A 17,514-nucleotide genomic window follows, 5' to 3' on the forward strand; every position below is an offset into this window, starting at 1 on the left:
CAGTGCCTCCTCAGCCCCAGGATCATCCAGGCCAGTGTGAACTAGGAGACTGCGGTACTTACTGCAGGAGCTGACTCCAGAGCTAGAGAGCTGACTGCCACTAGTGTTGTTTTCCTCCTTTTGTCACCTGTCCCTGGGACAGACCAGGGCCACCATAGAACAGGGGACTCACAGGATAAACAGCTTTCACTGAGCCCTGCACCTGGCAGGGGGTGGGGCAGATAACTCAGTTGCGCACACTTGGGACACAGCACAACAGGTCCGTCCCCTGGAAGACCAGCTGGAAGGACAGCGGAAGAGCAAATTCTTATAGGCAGCACTGGAAAGCTCCAAGGAAGTCGAACGTTTGCAGTATAGAGAAACAGAGGATACCCCTCCTTTTTTTCTCTTCTTTTTCCCAGTAAAACTTGTTGTAATATCAGAGTGAACATTTCCAATTTTTTCTTTTTCCACCTTAACTGCAATATTTTACCACCCCTTCATTTTTAAGATTCTTCCTTTTTGACTTTCATATTTCTACAATTACAGGTCCGAGATATATTTTCCAATGCTAGATTCCCTTAAGCATACTTGACTTAATTTTGGGAGATATACAAGATATGTTTGTATGTGTGTGTGTGTGTGTGTGTGTGTGTGTGAGTGTGTGTGTGTTTTACCTGCCTCATTTTGTTTTAAAATGGCCGAAGATAATGCCTTCTAAAACAGGACCAATATGCACCCAGAACCAAGTGGAATACCATGCTGGGGCATTTTGTGACATTCCTCATTTCCATTCTACCCCCATCTTTTATCTTATTTATGTTTTGGTGGCCAGTGTTGGGGCCTTCTACAAGTATTTCTGGTTTACATAAATTTGGTACTGAGCATCTACTAATATACAGAAATTAATATACACAGAAACAAGGGGATCATCCTATAGAACCCCTCAGATTGACTACATTCTCCCTCCACTACAACTTCTTCACCACCACCATCTCCCAGTCCTCCTCCCCCTTTTTATTATTCTCCTTTTTTTTCTTTTTTTCTACTCTTCTTTAGGATTCCTGGCCTTTTATTTTTTACCACTTTGTTTTAAAATTTGTTTTTCACTTTAGTGGTCCTTTTGTTTAATTTCATTCTGAACTTTCTTTTCAATTTCTGGTCCATGACCTCGTCAGAATAATCTAGGGTGAAATTTACTTAGGTCGTGGTTGATATACTTGACTCACCCCACTCATAAAGCCACTCTGCACTAAGGAAAATGACTAAAAGGAAGAACTCACTACAAAAGAAAGAAGCAGAAACATTACTCTCTGCCACAGAGTTACAGAATTTGGATTACAATGCAATGTCAGAAATCCAACTCAGAAGCACAATTCGAAAGCTACTGGTGGCTCTAGAAAAAAGCATAAAGGATTGAAGAGACTTCATGACTGCATAATTTAGAACTAATCAGGCCGAAATTAAAAATCAATTAAATGACATACAATCCGAACTGGAGGTCCTAACAATGAGGATTACTGAGTTAAAAGAACAAGTGAGTGACATAGAAGACAAGTTAATGGCAAGGAAGGTAGCTGAGGAAAAAAGAGAAAAACAATTAAGAGACCATGAGGAAAGGTTAAGGGAAGTAAATGACGGCCTCAAAAAGAAAAATCTATGTTTAATTGGGGTTCCAGAGGGTGCTGAGCGGGAGAGAGGACGAGAAAGCATATTTGAACAAATCATGGCTGAAAAATTCCCTAATTTGGGGAGGGAAACAATCATTCATATCCAGGAAATATAGAGGTTGCCCCTAAAATCAATAAAAACCGTTCAACACCTCAACATTTAACAGTGAAACTTGGAAGTTGCAAAGATAAAGAGAAAATCCTTAAAGCAACAAGAGATGAGAGATCCGTAACTTATATGGGGAGAAATATTAGATTAGCAGCAGTCCTCTCTACAGAGAGCTGGCAGTCCAGAAAGGGCTGGCAGGATATATTCAGGGTCCTAAATGAGAAGAACATGCAGCCAAGAATACTTTATCCAGCAAGGCTCTCATTCAGAATAGAAGGAGAGATAAAGAGTTTCTAAGATAGGCAGAAACTGGGATCCCTGGGTGGCGCAGCGGTTTGGCGCCTGCCTTTGGCCCAGGGCGCGATCCTGGAGACCCGGGATCGAATCCCACGTTGGGCTCCCGGTGCATGGAGCCTGCTTCTCCCTCTGCCTGTGTCTCTGCCTCTCTCTCTCTCTGTGACTATCATAAATAAATAAAAATTAAAAAAAATATTTAAGATAGGCAGAAACTGAAAGAATATGCGACCACCAAACCAGCTCTGCAAGAAATGTTAAGGGGGACTCTGTAAAAGAAAGAGGAAGTCCAAGGAAACAATCCACAAAACAGGGACTGAATAGATAATATGTTGACACTAAATTCATATCTTTCCAGAGTAACTGTGAATGTGAATGAGCTTAATGATCCCATCGGAAAGTGGGGGGTTTCAGACTGGATAAAAAAAAGCAAGACCCATCTATTTGCTGTATATAAAAGACTCATTTTAGACAGAAGGACACCTACGGCCTGAAAATAAAAGATTGGAGAACCATTTACCATTCAAATGGTCCTCAAAAGAAAGCAGGGGTAGCCATTCTCATATCAGATAAATTAAAGTTTATCCCACAGACTGTAGTAAGAGACGACGAGGGACACTATATCATACTTAAAGGATCTATCTAACAGGAGGATCTAACAATCATGAATATTTATGCCCCTTATGTGGGAGCCTGCAAGTTTATCAATTAATAACCAAAGTTATGACGTAATTATAATACACATATACTGGGAAACTTCAACACAGTGCTTTCTGTAATTGAGAGATATTCTAAGCACAACATCTCTAAAGAACAAGAGCTTTAAATGATACACTCAACCAGATGGATTTCACAGATATTTTCAGAACTTTATATCCAAATGCAACTGAATACACATTCTTCTCGAGTGCACATGGAACTTCTTCCAGAATAGACCACATAATGGCTCATAAATCAGGTCTTAAGTGATACCAAAAGATTGGGATTGTCCCCTGCATATTTTCAGAACACAATGCTTTAGAACTTCAACTCAAGCACAAGAAGAAATTTGGAAGAAACTCAAACATATGAAGATTAAAGAGCATCCTGCTAAAAGATGAAAGGGTCAAAAAGGAAATTAGAGAAGAATTAAAAAGATTCATGGAAACTAATGAGAAAGAAAAATAAGATACAACATTTCAAAATATTTGGGATATAGCTTCTAGCTCCCTTGATTTTTCTACTGTTCTGGATTCCTTTTCTTTGATTTCTGCTCTAAAACTTATTATTTCTGTCTCCTGTTTGGTTTAGGTTTTATTTGCTGATCTTTCTCCAGTTCTTCTTTTTAAAAAGCACTTATTTACTTATTCATGAGAGACACAGAGAGAGGGGGCCTGATGTGTAACTTGATCCTTGGACTCCAGAATCATATACCCAGGGCTGAAGGCAGGTGGTTGACCACTGATCCCCCCAGGAGTCCCTTTCTCCAATTCTTTTAGGTTTAAGGTTAGCTTGTGTATTTGAGATGTTTTTCTAATTTTTTTAAAAGATTCTTTTTATTTATTCATGAGAGAGAGAGACAAAGAGAGAGAGAGACAGAGACAGAGACAGAGAGAGAGGCAGATGGAGAAGCAGGTCCCATTCATGGAGCATGACATGAGACTTGATCCCACGTCTCCAGGATCAGGCCCTGGGCAAAAGGCATCATAAACTGCTGAGCCACCAGAGCTGTCCCAATTTTTGGTTTCAAATCTAATTTATCTGATATGAAGATATTTACCCCAGCTCTCTATTTATGTCCATTTGCATGATAAATCTTTATCTACCCCCTCATTTTGAATCTGAATGTGTCTTTGGGTCTAAGATGAGTCTCCTGTAGACCCAAATGAATGGGTATTACTTTTTATCCCACCTGATATCCTATGACTTTTGACTGGATCATTTATCCAACCCATGCTCAGAGTAACTATTGAAGAGTATGAATTTACTGCTATTGTATTACCTTTAAAATCCCCGTTCCAAAAAATATGAAATAAAATACAATCCCCGTTCCAGCAGAATTTTTGTGTACCTTTGGGATCCCTCTTAGCTTACTGAATCCCTCTTCATATTTATTGGAAGGTGGGCTTGGTGGTCACAGAATCTTTTAATGCCTTTCTGTTCTGAAAGCACTTTATCTCTCCTTCAATTAGGAATTACAGCCTAGTTAGACAAATGGATTCATTTGGATGCATTTCACATTTTCTCCCCTGAATTTATCATTCCAGCCTTTCTGACCTACCAGGTCTCTATGTTTAGTCCTGATGTTTGTCTAATGTTTCTCTCTCTCTGTATGTGAGGAATCTTTTCTTGAGCTGCTTCTATGATTTTCTCATTTCTGAAAATTGCATCTTCCCTATTATAAGTAGTTGTGTTGACCTATTTTATTGATTTTTGGAGGGCTCCTTTGTATTTTCCACATATGACCACCTGTTTCCTTCCACAGATTATGGATGTTCTCAGTTGTGATTTGTTCAAACATTCCTTCTGGTCCTCTGTCTCTCTTGGTCTGCTCAGAATACCCAATATATCAGCTGGTATTTTTTCAAACCATTGGTTACTTCTCCAAGTATCTGTTTGTGGCTCTCACTTGTTTTAATGCCTTTATCTCATCTTCCTTCCTTTCCATCACCTTCTCTTATGTCATTTACTGTCTATTCTTCCTCATTTACATTGGCTGTTACAGCATTCAGTTTAGACTGCATCTTAGAGCACATTGAATTTCAGCCTGATGAAATTTGATTCCTACACTAAGAAACTCTCATGTATTTTATGTTTTTTTCAAGCACGAATAGTAATTCATAATTATAATTGTGTACTTCATCTCTTATATTTTATTTATAACTGTATATAATAGATCTGTGATAGAGAAGACTTTCTCTGGTTCTTGCATATGTTGTGGATTCCTCTTTCTAATCATTTTGTCCAGTGCTTAATGGCTATATGAGTGAACAGATTGAAAAATATCTACAACAACCCAAACAAAATACAAAGTATTCTTCCAGCTTGTCTCCTGTGGGAGGGCCATGCTACACAGGCTCTCAGGTGCCTGTGCTTGGGTGGAATTGCCCCACCCAATGTCAGGGGGTGTGGTTCAGTGTCAGGCATTTGCTGTGTGAAGCTTTTGTTCCTTGAAGGATTTCCTTGCCTCCTTAGAGGAAGAAAATAAAAATGATTGTGCTCCAATCTCCAGCCCTGCAGATAAGGCATCGCAGTGTGTGCCAAACTCTATAGGCTCCTATCGGGCCTGCCCACTCAGGTCCTCCTAGGTTCATATGGAATGAGGTTCATTTGTGAACAATGTAGAGCCCTGGCAAGGAGACATTTCACCTGGTCATTCATGCATCTGCTCCCCACATCCTGGAGGAAGCATAGGTTGGCCTCTTTTCCCTCTGTTGTAGGGCCCTGGCATGGAGAGTACTCATCCAGTCTACTGTACCACTTCTCTGCCTCTCCCAGAGGAAGGTGGAGGGTTGTTGCATTCTCAACTTCTGCAGGGATCTAACATGGAGAGCTGTCATCCAATCAGGCCTTGGTTCACTGTTTAGTTCAAACAAGCTGAACCTCCTCCTGGGGTTGTTACATAAACTCATTTCCCTGTCCCAATGTGTGGAAGCTCTTGTGGTTCAGACAGCCTGATCTTTCTGTGCCTCCAGAAAGATTCAACCCCACTGTCCCATCTGTGATATTGCCTGCTTCTTCTGTAGGCAGAATATCAAGAACACTTAAGAACAGCTTTCAGGGAGGGACTGCACTCACAGAAGCATGTTTCTAAAGATCCAGGTTTTGAGGTCCAGACTGTATGACTTTCCTGTAATGTGCTTACGAAGGCTCTTGTGTCACCATTTGTCTCTCCACATATCCCCTCCATTTATCTCTGTATATTCCTACTGTGGAAAAGCGGTCACATTTTATTTGTAGAGATCCATTCATTTATTCCTGACATCTGTGGTTGAATTCATAGATGTTCCACGTGGTTTGACAGTTATCTAGCTAAATTAATGGGGTGAAATGAAGTGATGACCCCTACTGTGCTGCCACCTTGCCTGTCTCACTGTTCTCTGTTTCATCAGAAATGGAATGGAGGTGTGATCCTGTTACCTCTATCCCAGCGGAATTTAAAGACTGTGAGACCCACCCTCGGAGGACCAGCCCAGGTTCACACGACAGGAGTCCCTCATGTTGATATATGGAGACTCTTTCATGTGCCTGAGATAAACTAGCTCAGACACAGGCAGGGTGAACATGGGGTTCAGATGGAAACTGCAGACAGAAGGGTTGATGGCTCTCATGTGAGGGCTCTCTGAACAGTGGGGGTTACAAGTATTCTGCCCCAGGCTAGAGAGAGGGGATCATTTTCAACCCCCCCTTCAGTGCATCAGGGAGCAGAAGAGGGCCATCCATTGGAGTCCAGAGCTGCTCACTCTGAGCCCTGCCCCCTACCTTGTAGAAGAGGATGCCCACTAAGACAGGACTTCTGAGAGTGAGCACGGCAGCCCCTCCCCAGGGGATCAGCACCAGCAGTTCCAGGTCAGCAAGTCTGGTCATCAGAGAGTGTTGTGAGGTGTCAGTTATAGGGGAGTTAGTTCTTAGCTTCCTTTCTACTTTCATTCTTCATTATTTATTCCTATTTTATATTTATATTCCAATAAATCCTTCTTTATTTATCATTATTAATTTGTTCTAAATTTTCCTCCCTAATTTTCATAAATACTTTTAGTTTTTTATTTTTATTTTATTTTTAAATTTATTTTGTAGTCCACATTCTTTCAAGTGGAAGACTAAAGAGAACCAAGGATCTTCCTTTTTTAAGAATTTATCATAAAAAGGTAAATGATGAAATAAATCAATCCCAGCAGATTATACAGGATGAAAATGACTCAAACCAGGATTTTAGATTTACATATCTGTAAGATATGTATATAAACAGGATTTAAAGCAATGATTGAATAATACTAGAAGAACTTGGAAATTGGATAGAAGATAATAGATAGATATTTGCGTAATGCAGAGATAAATGAATAAACTCAAATCAGGCTAAGTTAAAATTTCTATAACCAAGACACTATCCCACGTGGATGCCATACAATGGAAGTAGGATGAAGCAGAGCAATGATGTAGTATAGATAGTATGAAATTATAGAAAATACCAACTGAAAACAAGAGAAAACAAAGGTAAAGACAACAAAAGTAGACGTAGGGAACTCAGTGACTTATGAAATCATAACAACATTTGTACTAATGGAGTCCCAGTAGATGATAAGAGAGTAAACAGAAGCAGAAGCTATTCAGTGAGCTGATATCAGCACCTGAAGGATCAATGAGTTATTCCCTGCAGGAGGAAGGTCCTCCAATCCAGCTCCTCACCCTGAGGATCCCCATGGATCCATTAGAATCTTTTGTTATCTGAGTATACGCAGTGCACACATGACCTTCAGAACCAGCTGGTGACCTTGGGTAGAGGACTGTTTCTACCTGAGACTCTTAGTAAAACCTTGCTTTATTTCTACTATCATTTTAAATTTTCTGCTGCTTCCATGGATCATTCTCATTATCCATGATTCAGACCTTTTTCTACTTAGAATGGATATTTCTTGTTTTGTTCTTCCACTCTTCATACTTGTTTAGTCGAATTATTCCTTACACCATATCTTTGAATCTACGTGCTAAATTTTTGACATTCATGCATCCCTCATTTCCTGTTCTACAACCGTGGGAAATAAAACAAGAACCCAAAGGTTCATCCTCCTTTTTTGCATGGGAGACACTAACTCCACACCAGACCCTCATGGAGAGGGACCCCGTTCCCACCACTGACTCACAACATACACCCTGATCCTGTGTCCTTGCCTGCCTCCATCCAAGCATCTATGGCTTGCTGAGAGGCCTGTCCTACTCTCAACTGATGATGGTGAGGGTGATAAAGGTTTAATACTCTCCCGTGTGTGTATGTGTGTCTCTGTGTGTGCATTTGTTATCTTCAGAATCCACATTCACACCATGTGCAGTTGGGGGTTCCTCTGCTTTCCCAGGTGGTCAATAACATTGATCCTGGGAGGATGGTTCAAGACAGTGACCCCTCCAGGGATTTTTACTTTCTTGCTTTAGACTGTTGATGACTCTGTTCCTTCAAGTCCAGCAGGCAGTTTATGCTGCTTCTACAAACCTGTATAAGGATCTCGGTGGTTCTGTCATACACAGTGCACATAGCTGTGAGGCTTATAAGGATAATTTGATGTACACAGAGATTTCTTTTTTTTAATTTTTTTTATTTATTTATTATATTCACAGAGAGAGAGAGGAAGACAGAGACACAGGCAGAGGGAGAAGCAGGCTCCATGCACCGGGAGCCCGACGTGGGATTCGATCCCGGGTCTCCAGGATCGCGCCCTGGGCCAAAGGCAGGCGCCAAACCGCTGCGCCACCCAGGGATCCCAGATTTCTAATTACTCATATTTTTGGGACAGTTAGCAAATCTAATCAAATTTATCTTTTATGCATAGAAGGATTTTTTAACAAAAAAGTTACAAAATTAGTGACTAAATTCATAAACACAGAATTCTGTGCCAAGAGAGGTTTCCTAGAGGAAACTGCTCCATGGAAAGCAAGCTCAGAGCCTGACAGGAAACCTGCCCAGAACCTACATCTGCACCTGCTCTTGAGCCTTTGACTCAGAAGTGGTGAAGAGTGCACACCCCCTGGTGGTCCTGATCCCTTTCTACAGGGAGGTTTGTGTCTGGGCTCACACTGATGTCAACTCACTGTGTTCCTCATGCAGTAATACACGGCTGTGTCCTCGGCTCTCAGGCTGTTCATCTGCAGATACAGCATGTTCTTGGTGTTGTCTCTGGAGATGGTGAATCTGTCCCTCACAGTGTCTGTGTAGTATGTGCTACTTCCATCATAGCTAATATGTCCGACCCACTGCAGCCCCTTCTTTTGAGCCTGGCGGACCCAGCTCATGCCATAGCTACTGAAGGTGAATCCAGAGGCCTGACAGGAGAGACCCAGGGAACCCCCAGGATTCACCATGTGTCCTCCAAACTCCACCAGTTGCTCCTCACCCTGGACACCTGCAGACACAAGACATCCTGGTCAGAAAACTGTCCCCCATCATCTGTTTCTCTCACTCATCTCCACTCACATACTCAAGGTCCCTGGTTCTCCATGAATTACCTTTTAAAATAGTGACAAGGAAAACCCAGCTGAGCACAGATTCCATGGTGAGTTGTCTGTGCTCTGTCCTGATCCCTGAATGGGGTCACCTGGGGATTCTGACTGGAGTTTCTCTCCAAGCTGCAAGGTCAGGGCTGGGCAGGTTTAATCAGCGGAGGGAGGGCCATATTTGCATGTATTCTGAGTATACAGGAAATTTTTGAGGAAGCAACCTCAAGAGGCACTCAGATCTTATGTAGGATCCTGGAAGAGTTTTTAAGACAGGATATCTGTCAGTAAATTGTTTTTTCTCAATACCTGATTTGTTGTCTGAATACTTAGCATTGATCATCTTCCATATTTCCACATATGGACACAACCTAATGTATATACATAAACAATTAGCACCATTTACAGGTATGTAAGTATTCACTGCAGCACAGAGAGGTTGTGTGAGGATCTAAACGGACACAGCAGTTTGGAGTGAGCCCCAGTGTTTGGGCCTGTGGTCCCCACCATAGCACCTGGATGCTCCCTGAGCCACTACCAAGACAGAATTGGACATAAGATTTGAAGGTTTCTTGAATTTCCAGAAGCCCCAACTGAGTGATGTGTGTAGACCAGATCGTTCTTTCACAGAAACACAGAGACAAGTAGAAGCCTTGACAGAGACTCAGAGAGCTGATAGAAATGCTGTGGTTTTCAACAAGCTAAGGGCTTTACACCTGATCTCTCTCTGTACATAAGAATAGAAATTCTACATAAAGATAACAGAGTGGAACGATTACTAAAGCAATTAATGTCAGAAGATATGACCACAGAAAGGATTCTATTTTTTAAGGACATTTCTTCATTTATGTCATGAAGGTCATTGTACTTCGACACTCACATTTTTAAAAAGATTTTATTTATTTATTCATGAGAGAGAGAGAGAGAGAGGCAGAGAGAGAGAGGCAGAGGGTGAAGCAGACTCTATGCAGGGAGCCTGACATGGGACTCGAGCTTGATCCCATGTCTTCAGGATGACACCGTGGGCTGAAGGTGGCACTAAACCGCTGAGCCACCCGGGCTGCCCTTGACACTCACATTTATTGCCATAACAATATCAGTTATTTTAATACTGGTGGGTTAACCTTGGCGAGTTTGGTTACTGGCACTATGATGGTGTCTTCAAAAAGTGGGGGACTTTTCTGTGTTTCCACAGATTTTACAAATGTTAACCTTGTCCCTGTCTGGACGATGTTTTCAGAGCATGGCACAGAAATCCCTGAAGAGGAGACTAGCTCTCAACGGTCATCTTGTTCTGGATCTTGAGCTTCCTGGTTCCTGAGATCTCCTGGTGGTTGTGCGTGTCCCCTGGTGATCCCAGCAGAACTCGTTGGCTCCAAACACCCCTGCAGAGACAGAGTAGACATCTCACGCTTTTGTGTTTTTCCAACATGCAATCAGAGTCTCTTCCACATGATCACACAGATCCTCCTGGTGAAGGATGTCTCCTACTTATCCCCATCTTTCATCCCTCCTTCTGCTCCTTGGATACAGATCTCCAGCTATATTTATTGTAGTCAGAGGTGAGCTGGAATCTTGAATCAAGTCCCTGACATCTATCAGGTGTCCTCAAGCCTCTGAGGTCTTTCCCTCCAGATGATAAAAAGTCATTGTTTCTACTTAACATAACTATTTTCTAACACTGAGAAGAATTTGGAGGCTTAAATAAACTGCCAAGATGAGGAAGTGGGGCAAGAAGGCGGAGGAGTAGGGGTCCTCAACTCTCCTGGCCACACCAACTTACCTAGATAACTTACAAACCATCCTGAACACCTACAAATTTGACCTGAGATTTAAAGAGAGAACAACTGGAACATCATAGAGGGAAGGATTTTAGCTTCTAGCAAGGTAGGAAGGCGAAAAAAATGAAATAAAAAAGAATCAAGTGGGGGAGGGGCACTGCAAGGGCCTCCCTGGCTAAAGCTCAGTGGCAAAAGCTTCTGGGACAGGAAAGCCCAGCCCGGGAGAAGTGGGAACTTTTTTCTATATTTTTTATTGGAGTTCAATTTGCCAACATACAGTATAACACCAAGTGCTCATCCCGTCAAGTGCCCACTTCAGTGCCCATCAACCAGTCACCCCAACCACCCACCCACCTGCCTTTCCATTACCTTTGTTCAATTCCCAGAGTTAAGTCTCTCGTGTTTTGTCTTCCTCTCTGATTTTTCCCACACATTTTTCTTTTTTCCCTATAATCCCTTTCACTATTTCTTATATTCCCCATTTGAGTGAAACCATATGATTATAGTCCTTCTCCAATTGACTTGCTTCACTCAGCATAATACCCTCCAGTTCTATCCATGTCAAAGCAAATAGTAGATATCATTGTTTCTGATGTCTCTAATTGTGATTCCTCTGCTATTCCCTAAATTAACTCACTTTGTCAGAAATAAAATAAAAAGGAAAAATGAAATGATAGAAAAATTTACCACAAAAAAATGAAAGCATGCCAATCTCATAGTCCAGGAATTTAATGCTTAGAGATTCAATTAAATACTCCAAAGTGGAATTTATTTTTTTGTTAAAGATTTTATTTATTTATTCATGAGTGACTCAGAGATAGAGAAGGAGAGACACAGGCAGAGGGAGAAGCAGGCTTCATGCAGGGAACCCGAAGCAAGACTCAACCCCAGGGCTCCAGGATCACACACTGTGTCAAAGGCAGATACGGTGAGCCATCTGAGCATACCTAAAGTGGAATTGAAACACCGATTTATTTATTTATTTTTTTTCTATTTGGATTTCCTCATTTGTTTTTTTTTATTTTTTTATTTTTTTTATTTTTTATTTTTTCCTTTTTTTTTATTGGTGTTCAATTTACTAACATACAGAATAACCCCCAGTGCCCGTCACCCATTCACTCCCACCCCCCCGCCCTCCTCCCCTTCTACCACCCCTAGTTCGTTTCCCAGAGTTAGCAGTCTTTACGTTCTGTCTCCCTTTCTGATATTTCCCACACATTTCTTCCCCCTTCCCTTATATTCCTTTTCACTATTATTTATATTCCCCAAATGAATGAGAACATATAATGTTTGTCCTTCTCCGATTGGCTTACTTCACTCAGCATAATACCCTCCAGTTCCATCCACGTTGAAGCAAATGGTGGGTATTTGTCATTTCTAATAGCTGAGTAATATTCCATTGTATACATAAACCACATCTTCTTTATCCACTCATCTTTCGTTGGACACTGAGGCTCCTTCCACAGTTTGGCTATCGTGGCCATTGCGGCTAGAAACATCGGGGTGCAGGTGTCCCGGCGTTTCATTGCATTTGTATCTTTGAAACACCGATTTAAAGAATACTAGGTGGGCTTGGAAAAAAGGAGAGAAGACAATATAAGTTCCAATTCTTCTAATTTTGCTATCTTTAAATTTTTTAAAAAAATTTCATAAATTTATTTTTTATTGGTGTTCAATTTGCCAACATACAGAATAACACCCAGTGCTCCCCCTCCGTGCCTGTCACCCATTCACCCCACCCCCTGTCCTCCTCCCCTTCCACCTCCCCTACTTCGTTTCCCAGAGTTGGGAGTCTTTATGTTCTGTCTCCCTTTTTGATATTTCTCACACATTTCTTCTCCCTTCCTTTATATTCCCTTTCACTATTATTTATATTCCCCAAGTGAATGAGACCATATAATGCTATCTTTAAATTTAAAGATAGGCTAGGTCTTTTTTTAAGATTTTATTTTTTATTCATGAAAGGTAGAGAGAGAAAGAGAGAGAAGCAGAGACACAGGCAGAGGAAGAAGCAGGCTCCACAAGGGAAGCCCGAAGCGGGACTCAATCCTAGGACTCTAGGACCACACCTCGGGCCAAAGGCAGGCGCTAAACCACTGAGCCACCCAGGGATCGCCAAAAGTTCCAATTCTTCTAGATGAACGAAGTAAAATCTAGTCAGACAATATTAAAAATGCTATAACCGATATTTAATCCCCAGTGAAGGTTATAAAAATGCGGTTGATGAAGCAGAAGAGAGAGCCAGTTTAGACAAGATAAATTATTGAAAATAATGACTGAAAAGAAGAGGAAACAAAGGTAAAGACAACAAAGGGAGCCATAAGGAACTCAATTAATTCCGATGTCACAGTAATATTCATATGATAGGAGTCTCATTAGATGAAGAGGCAGGAAAATAAAAGTTATTTGATTAATAGCTGAAAAGTTCCCTAATCTCAGGAAGAAGAAGACATCAACTCCAAGAAGCACAGGAACTCCCAATGATCCCATTATGAGGCTGCACCTCCTTACTCAAGTCTTCCCCTAAGGCCTCTCCTCCTCCTCCCATCACATTGGCATTAGGTTCCAACCTGGGGATGGTTGGAGCGCAGTGAGCTGACATCAGCCCCTGAAGGATCCATGAGTTATTCCCTGGAGGTAGAAGTTCCTCCAATCCAGCTCCTCACCCTGAGGAGCCTCATGGATCCAGTAGAAGCTCTGGTCTCTCTGTGCACATAGCACACATGTAACCTTCAGAACCAGCTGGTGACCTTGGGGGAGAGGACAGCTTCCACCTGAGACACTGGGTTATCCTTGATCCATTTGTATAATCACTTTATATTGTGTGAGGCTTTGAAGAAACATTCATCTCACTTTCTCCTAATTCAGACATTTTCATACTTAGAACAACCACTTCTCTCTAATATTCTACCAGTTGTCATACATGTTTAGTGGAATGATTCCTTACACCATATTTTGAATGTACCTGCTAGAAACTTGACATCCATTCCTCCCTATTGTCTTGCTCCACAAACATGGGTCATGGAACCAGAGCCTACAGGTTCTCTCTCCTTTGATGCAGGAGGGACACTGACTCCACACAAGCTTCTCCTGGAGCAGGACCCCATCCCCACCACTGACCTACAACACACTCCCTGAGTCAGTGTCCTTCCTTATTCCATCCAAGCATTTATGACTTGCTATGAAGCCTGCCCTGCTCTCAACAGACATGGTAAATGTGATGATGATTTGTACTCTTGTGTGTGTGTGCATGTGTGTGTCTCTGTGTGTGCATGTGTGTGTGTTCATGTGCGTGTGATCTCCGGATTCCACATCCTAACAACGACCTTGGGGAGTTTCCACTGCTTTTCCACGTTATCACTAGCATGAATGCTGGTAGGTTGGTTCATTACAGTGATGCCTCCAGAAGTTGTGTCTTGCTTTTTACTCCTGATCGCTCTATAGCTTCTTGTCCATTTGGTTCATGCTGCTTCTACCAACCTTGCACACTGAGCAGGGGGGTTCTCTAATGAACAGGGTAGAAAGGTGGAACTCCTTAAGGAGAAGATGAGATGCACTGAGATATGTGTCATTAAATGATGTGTAGGGGCAGTAGAGAAAAAGTATAAGAAAATTTGTCTTTAGTACATGTAAACAATAGTTTATATAAAAACAAATGTTATAAATTAGAAAGTTTATAAGAAGGCACTTAATCATGTGTCTAGAGAGACTCCCTAGATAACCTGCTCCATGAGGAGGAAGCCCCAGATCCTGACAGCCTCCATGAGGAGGAAGCCCCAGAAACCTGCCCAGAAACTCCATCTGCAACTGCTCCTGAGCCTTCAGAACAGAAGTGGTGAGGAGTGTGCACCCCCTGGTGGTCCTGATCCCCTTCTACAGGGAGGTTTGTGTCTGGGCTCACACTGAGGTCCCCTCATTGTGTCACTCGCACAGTAATACACGGCCGTGTCCTCGGCTCTCAGGCTGTTCATCTGCAGATACGCCATGTTCTTGGCGTTGTCTCTGGAGATGGTGAATCGGCCCTTTACAGCTTCTGCGTAGTATGTGGTACTTCCACTCTCATAAATCCTTGCGACCCACTCCAGCCCTTTCCCTGGAGCCTGGCGGACCCAGTACATTTCGTAGTTACTGAAGGTGAATCCAGAGGCCACACAGGAGAGTCTCAGGGACCCCCCAGGCTTCACCAGGTCTCCCCCAGACTCCACCAGCTGCACCTCACCCTGGACACCTGCAGACACAAGACATCTTGGTCAGGAAACTGTCCCACATCCCCTGTTTCTCTCACTCAACTGCACTCACATACTCAAGGTCCCTTGTTCTCCTTGAATTACCTTTTACAATAGCGACAAGAAAAACCCAGCTGAGCACAGATGCCATGGTGAGTTGTCTGTGCTCTGTCCAGATCCCTGAATGGGGCCACCTGGGGATCCTGGGGCTGGGGTTGCACTCCCAGCTGCAGGGTCAGGCTGGGCTGGTTTAATCAGTGGAGGGAGGGCCCTATTTGCATGTCCTCTGACTATATCTTCAGCGCTTGACTGTGAAAATATGAATTTCTCATCTTTGAGTGGTGTTATCTTTGCATTTCTATTTTTTTAAAAAAGCCTTCGTCAAAATTGGTCATTTTTAGTATGATATCTTATCCACTATTGAAATTTAATCCTAAATATTTATTTTTGATGCTAGTTTAAGTGATATTATTGTCAATAGATAGGTATTTTATATCCTAAATTTTCCCTGAAATCATTATTTAATTCCTAGTTTATTGAGTTTGTAGAAATTGCCCCTGTAACATATCATGTCATAGGGAAACAAATAATTTTCTTCCTCTCTCCTGATTAATATTTTTTAATTGCCTAGTTTCCCTGCATAGGTCTTCACCTTGTTGTGGCAGGAAGATTTCTCCTGTATTCTTCCAGTTTCTTTGTCTTGTCTAATAACTCAGTACAGTTAAGACATAAGATAGTTCTAAGGGGAGATGCATTTCATTTTCCACGTGCATGAGCTATGTAAAATATGACACCCAGACAATGACCACTGTAGGCAGCCCTTCCACATGTTAGACAATACAAAATTTGGTTTATGGATATTTAAAGCCAGGATTTGGTTTTGGTTATGCGAATGACTAGGAACTGAAAAGGGTTGTTTGCACAGACTTCTGGGCCCTATGTTTCCTCTTCTGGTTCTGAGGATGTTCTCCCCTTCTGCTATATGGAATGAGTTGTTCTCAATGGAGATTTATTTCCTGCCATCAGGGGGAATCACATTTCTGAGTGGACTTAACTTCCTGAAACAGCTTCACTACCAGTGAGTTCACATGTAAACTATGCAATAGAATGGCAGAGCTGAGAGACACTGTCAACACCAGGACATGCCACCAGGATGGCGTAGAAACCCTCTAGAATAATGATTGCATATAAACATATAGATAAAGGGTAAACAATTACTGTAGGTGTTTGAGGGTTTCCAGTAATGAGCTCATCATTAGAAACCTCCCTCATCTATGGAGGGAGAGTAACTGACACAGATGTGTATTTGGTTGCTGTCATGGGGGACCAACGTAATTCCCAGTGGTGAGGCGCACACCTCACAGCAGTTAGTATAACACAAATTGGTAAGGACATGGTACCACGCAAATCCCACAGGGTCATCAGAGACACAACTTGTGGAAATTCCAGAGCATCATTACTTGGTTTCATGTGTAACCAGGGTTGTATCCTGTTCTGGCTGCTGTAACATTGTACAAGGACTGGGGTTTTTTATTTTTTATTTTTTTTAATAATAAATATATTTTTTATTGGTGTTCAATTTGCCAACATACAGAATACCACACAATGCTCATCCCGCCAAGTGCCCCCCTCAGTGCCCATCACCCAGTCACCTCCACCCACCGCCCTCCTCCCCTTCCACCACCCCTAGTTCGTTTCCCAGAGTTAGGAGTCTTCCATGGTCTGTCTCCCTTTCTGATATTTCCTACTCATTTCTTCTCCCTTCCCTTCTATTCTCTTTCACTATTATTTATATTCCCAAATGAATGAGAACATATAATGTTTGTCCTTCTCTGATTGACTTATTTCACTCAGCATAATACCCTCCAGTTCCATCCACATTGAAGCAAATGGTGTGTATTTGTCATTTCTAATGGCTGAGTAATATTCCATTTATACACAAATCACATCTTCTTTATCTATCCATCTTTTGATGGACACCTAGGCTCCTTCCACAGTTTGGCGATTGTGGACATTGCTGCTAGAAACATCAGGGTACAGGTGTTCCGGCGTTTCATTGCATCCATATCTTTGGGGTAAATCCCCAGCAGTGCAATTGCAGGGTCGTAGGGCAGGTCTATTTTTAACTCTTTGAGGAACCTCCACACAGTTTTCCAGAGTGGCGGCACCATTTCACATTAGGACTGGGGTTTTTTAAACAACAGATGTTCAGGACACTTGGGTGGCTCAGTGGTTATCTGCCTTCGTTTCAGGTTGTTCTGGAGTCCCAGGAT

General features: G+C 42.0%; 1 pseudogene across 1 annotated transcript in view; it reads right to left on the minus strand.

Annotated features, from left to right (window-relative positions):
* The window catches only part of LOC144319965 (immunoglobulin heavy variable 3-23 pseudogene), a 42,346-nt pseudogene extending 26,861 nt beyond the window's left edge, over positions 1-15,485 (minus strand). The window contains exon 1 of the transcript XR_013385579.1: positions 15,347-15,485. The product of XR_013385579.1 is annotated as an immunoglobulin heavy variable 3-23 pseudogene (transcript). The remainder of the gene's footprint in view (positions 1-15,346) is intronic.
* Positions 15,486-17,514: the final 2,029 nt, after the last annotated feature.

The sequence above is a fragment of the Canis aureus genome, chromosome 9 (genome assembly GCF_053574225.1).
Source record: "Canis aureus isolate CA01 chromosome 9, VMU_Caureus_v.1.0, whole genome shotgun sequence".
NCBI classification, from domain to species: domain Eukaryota; kingdom Metazoa; phylum Chordata; class Mammalia; order Carnivora; family Canidae; genus Canis; species Canis aureus.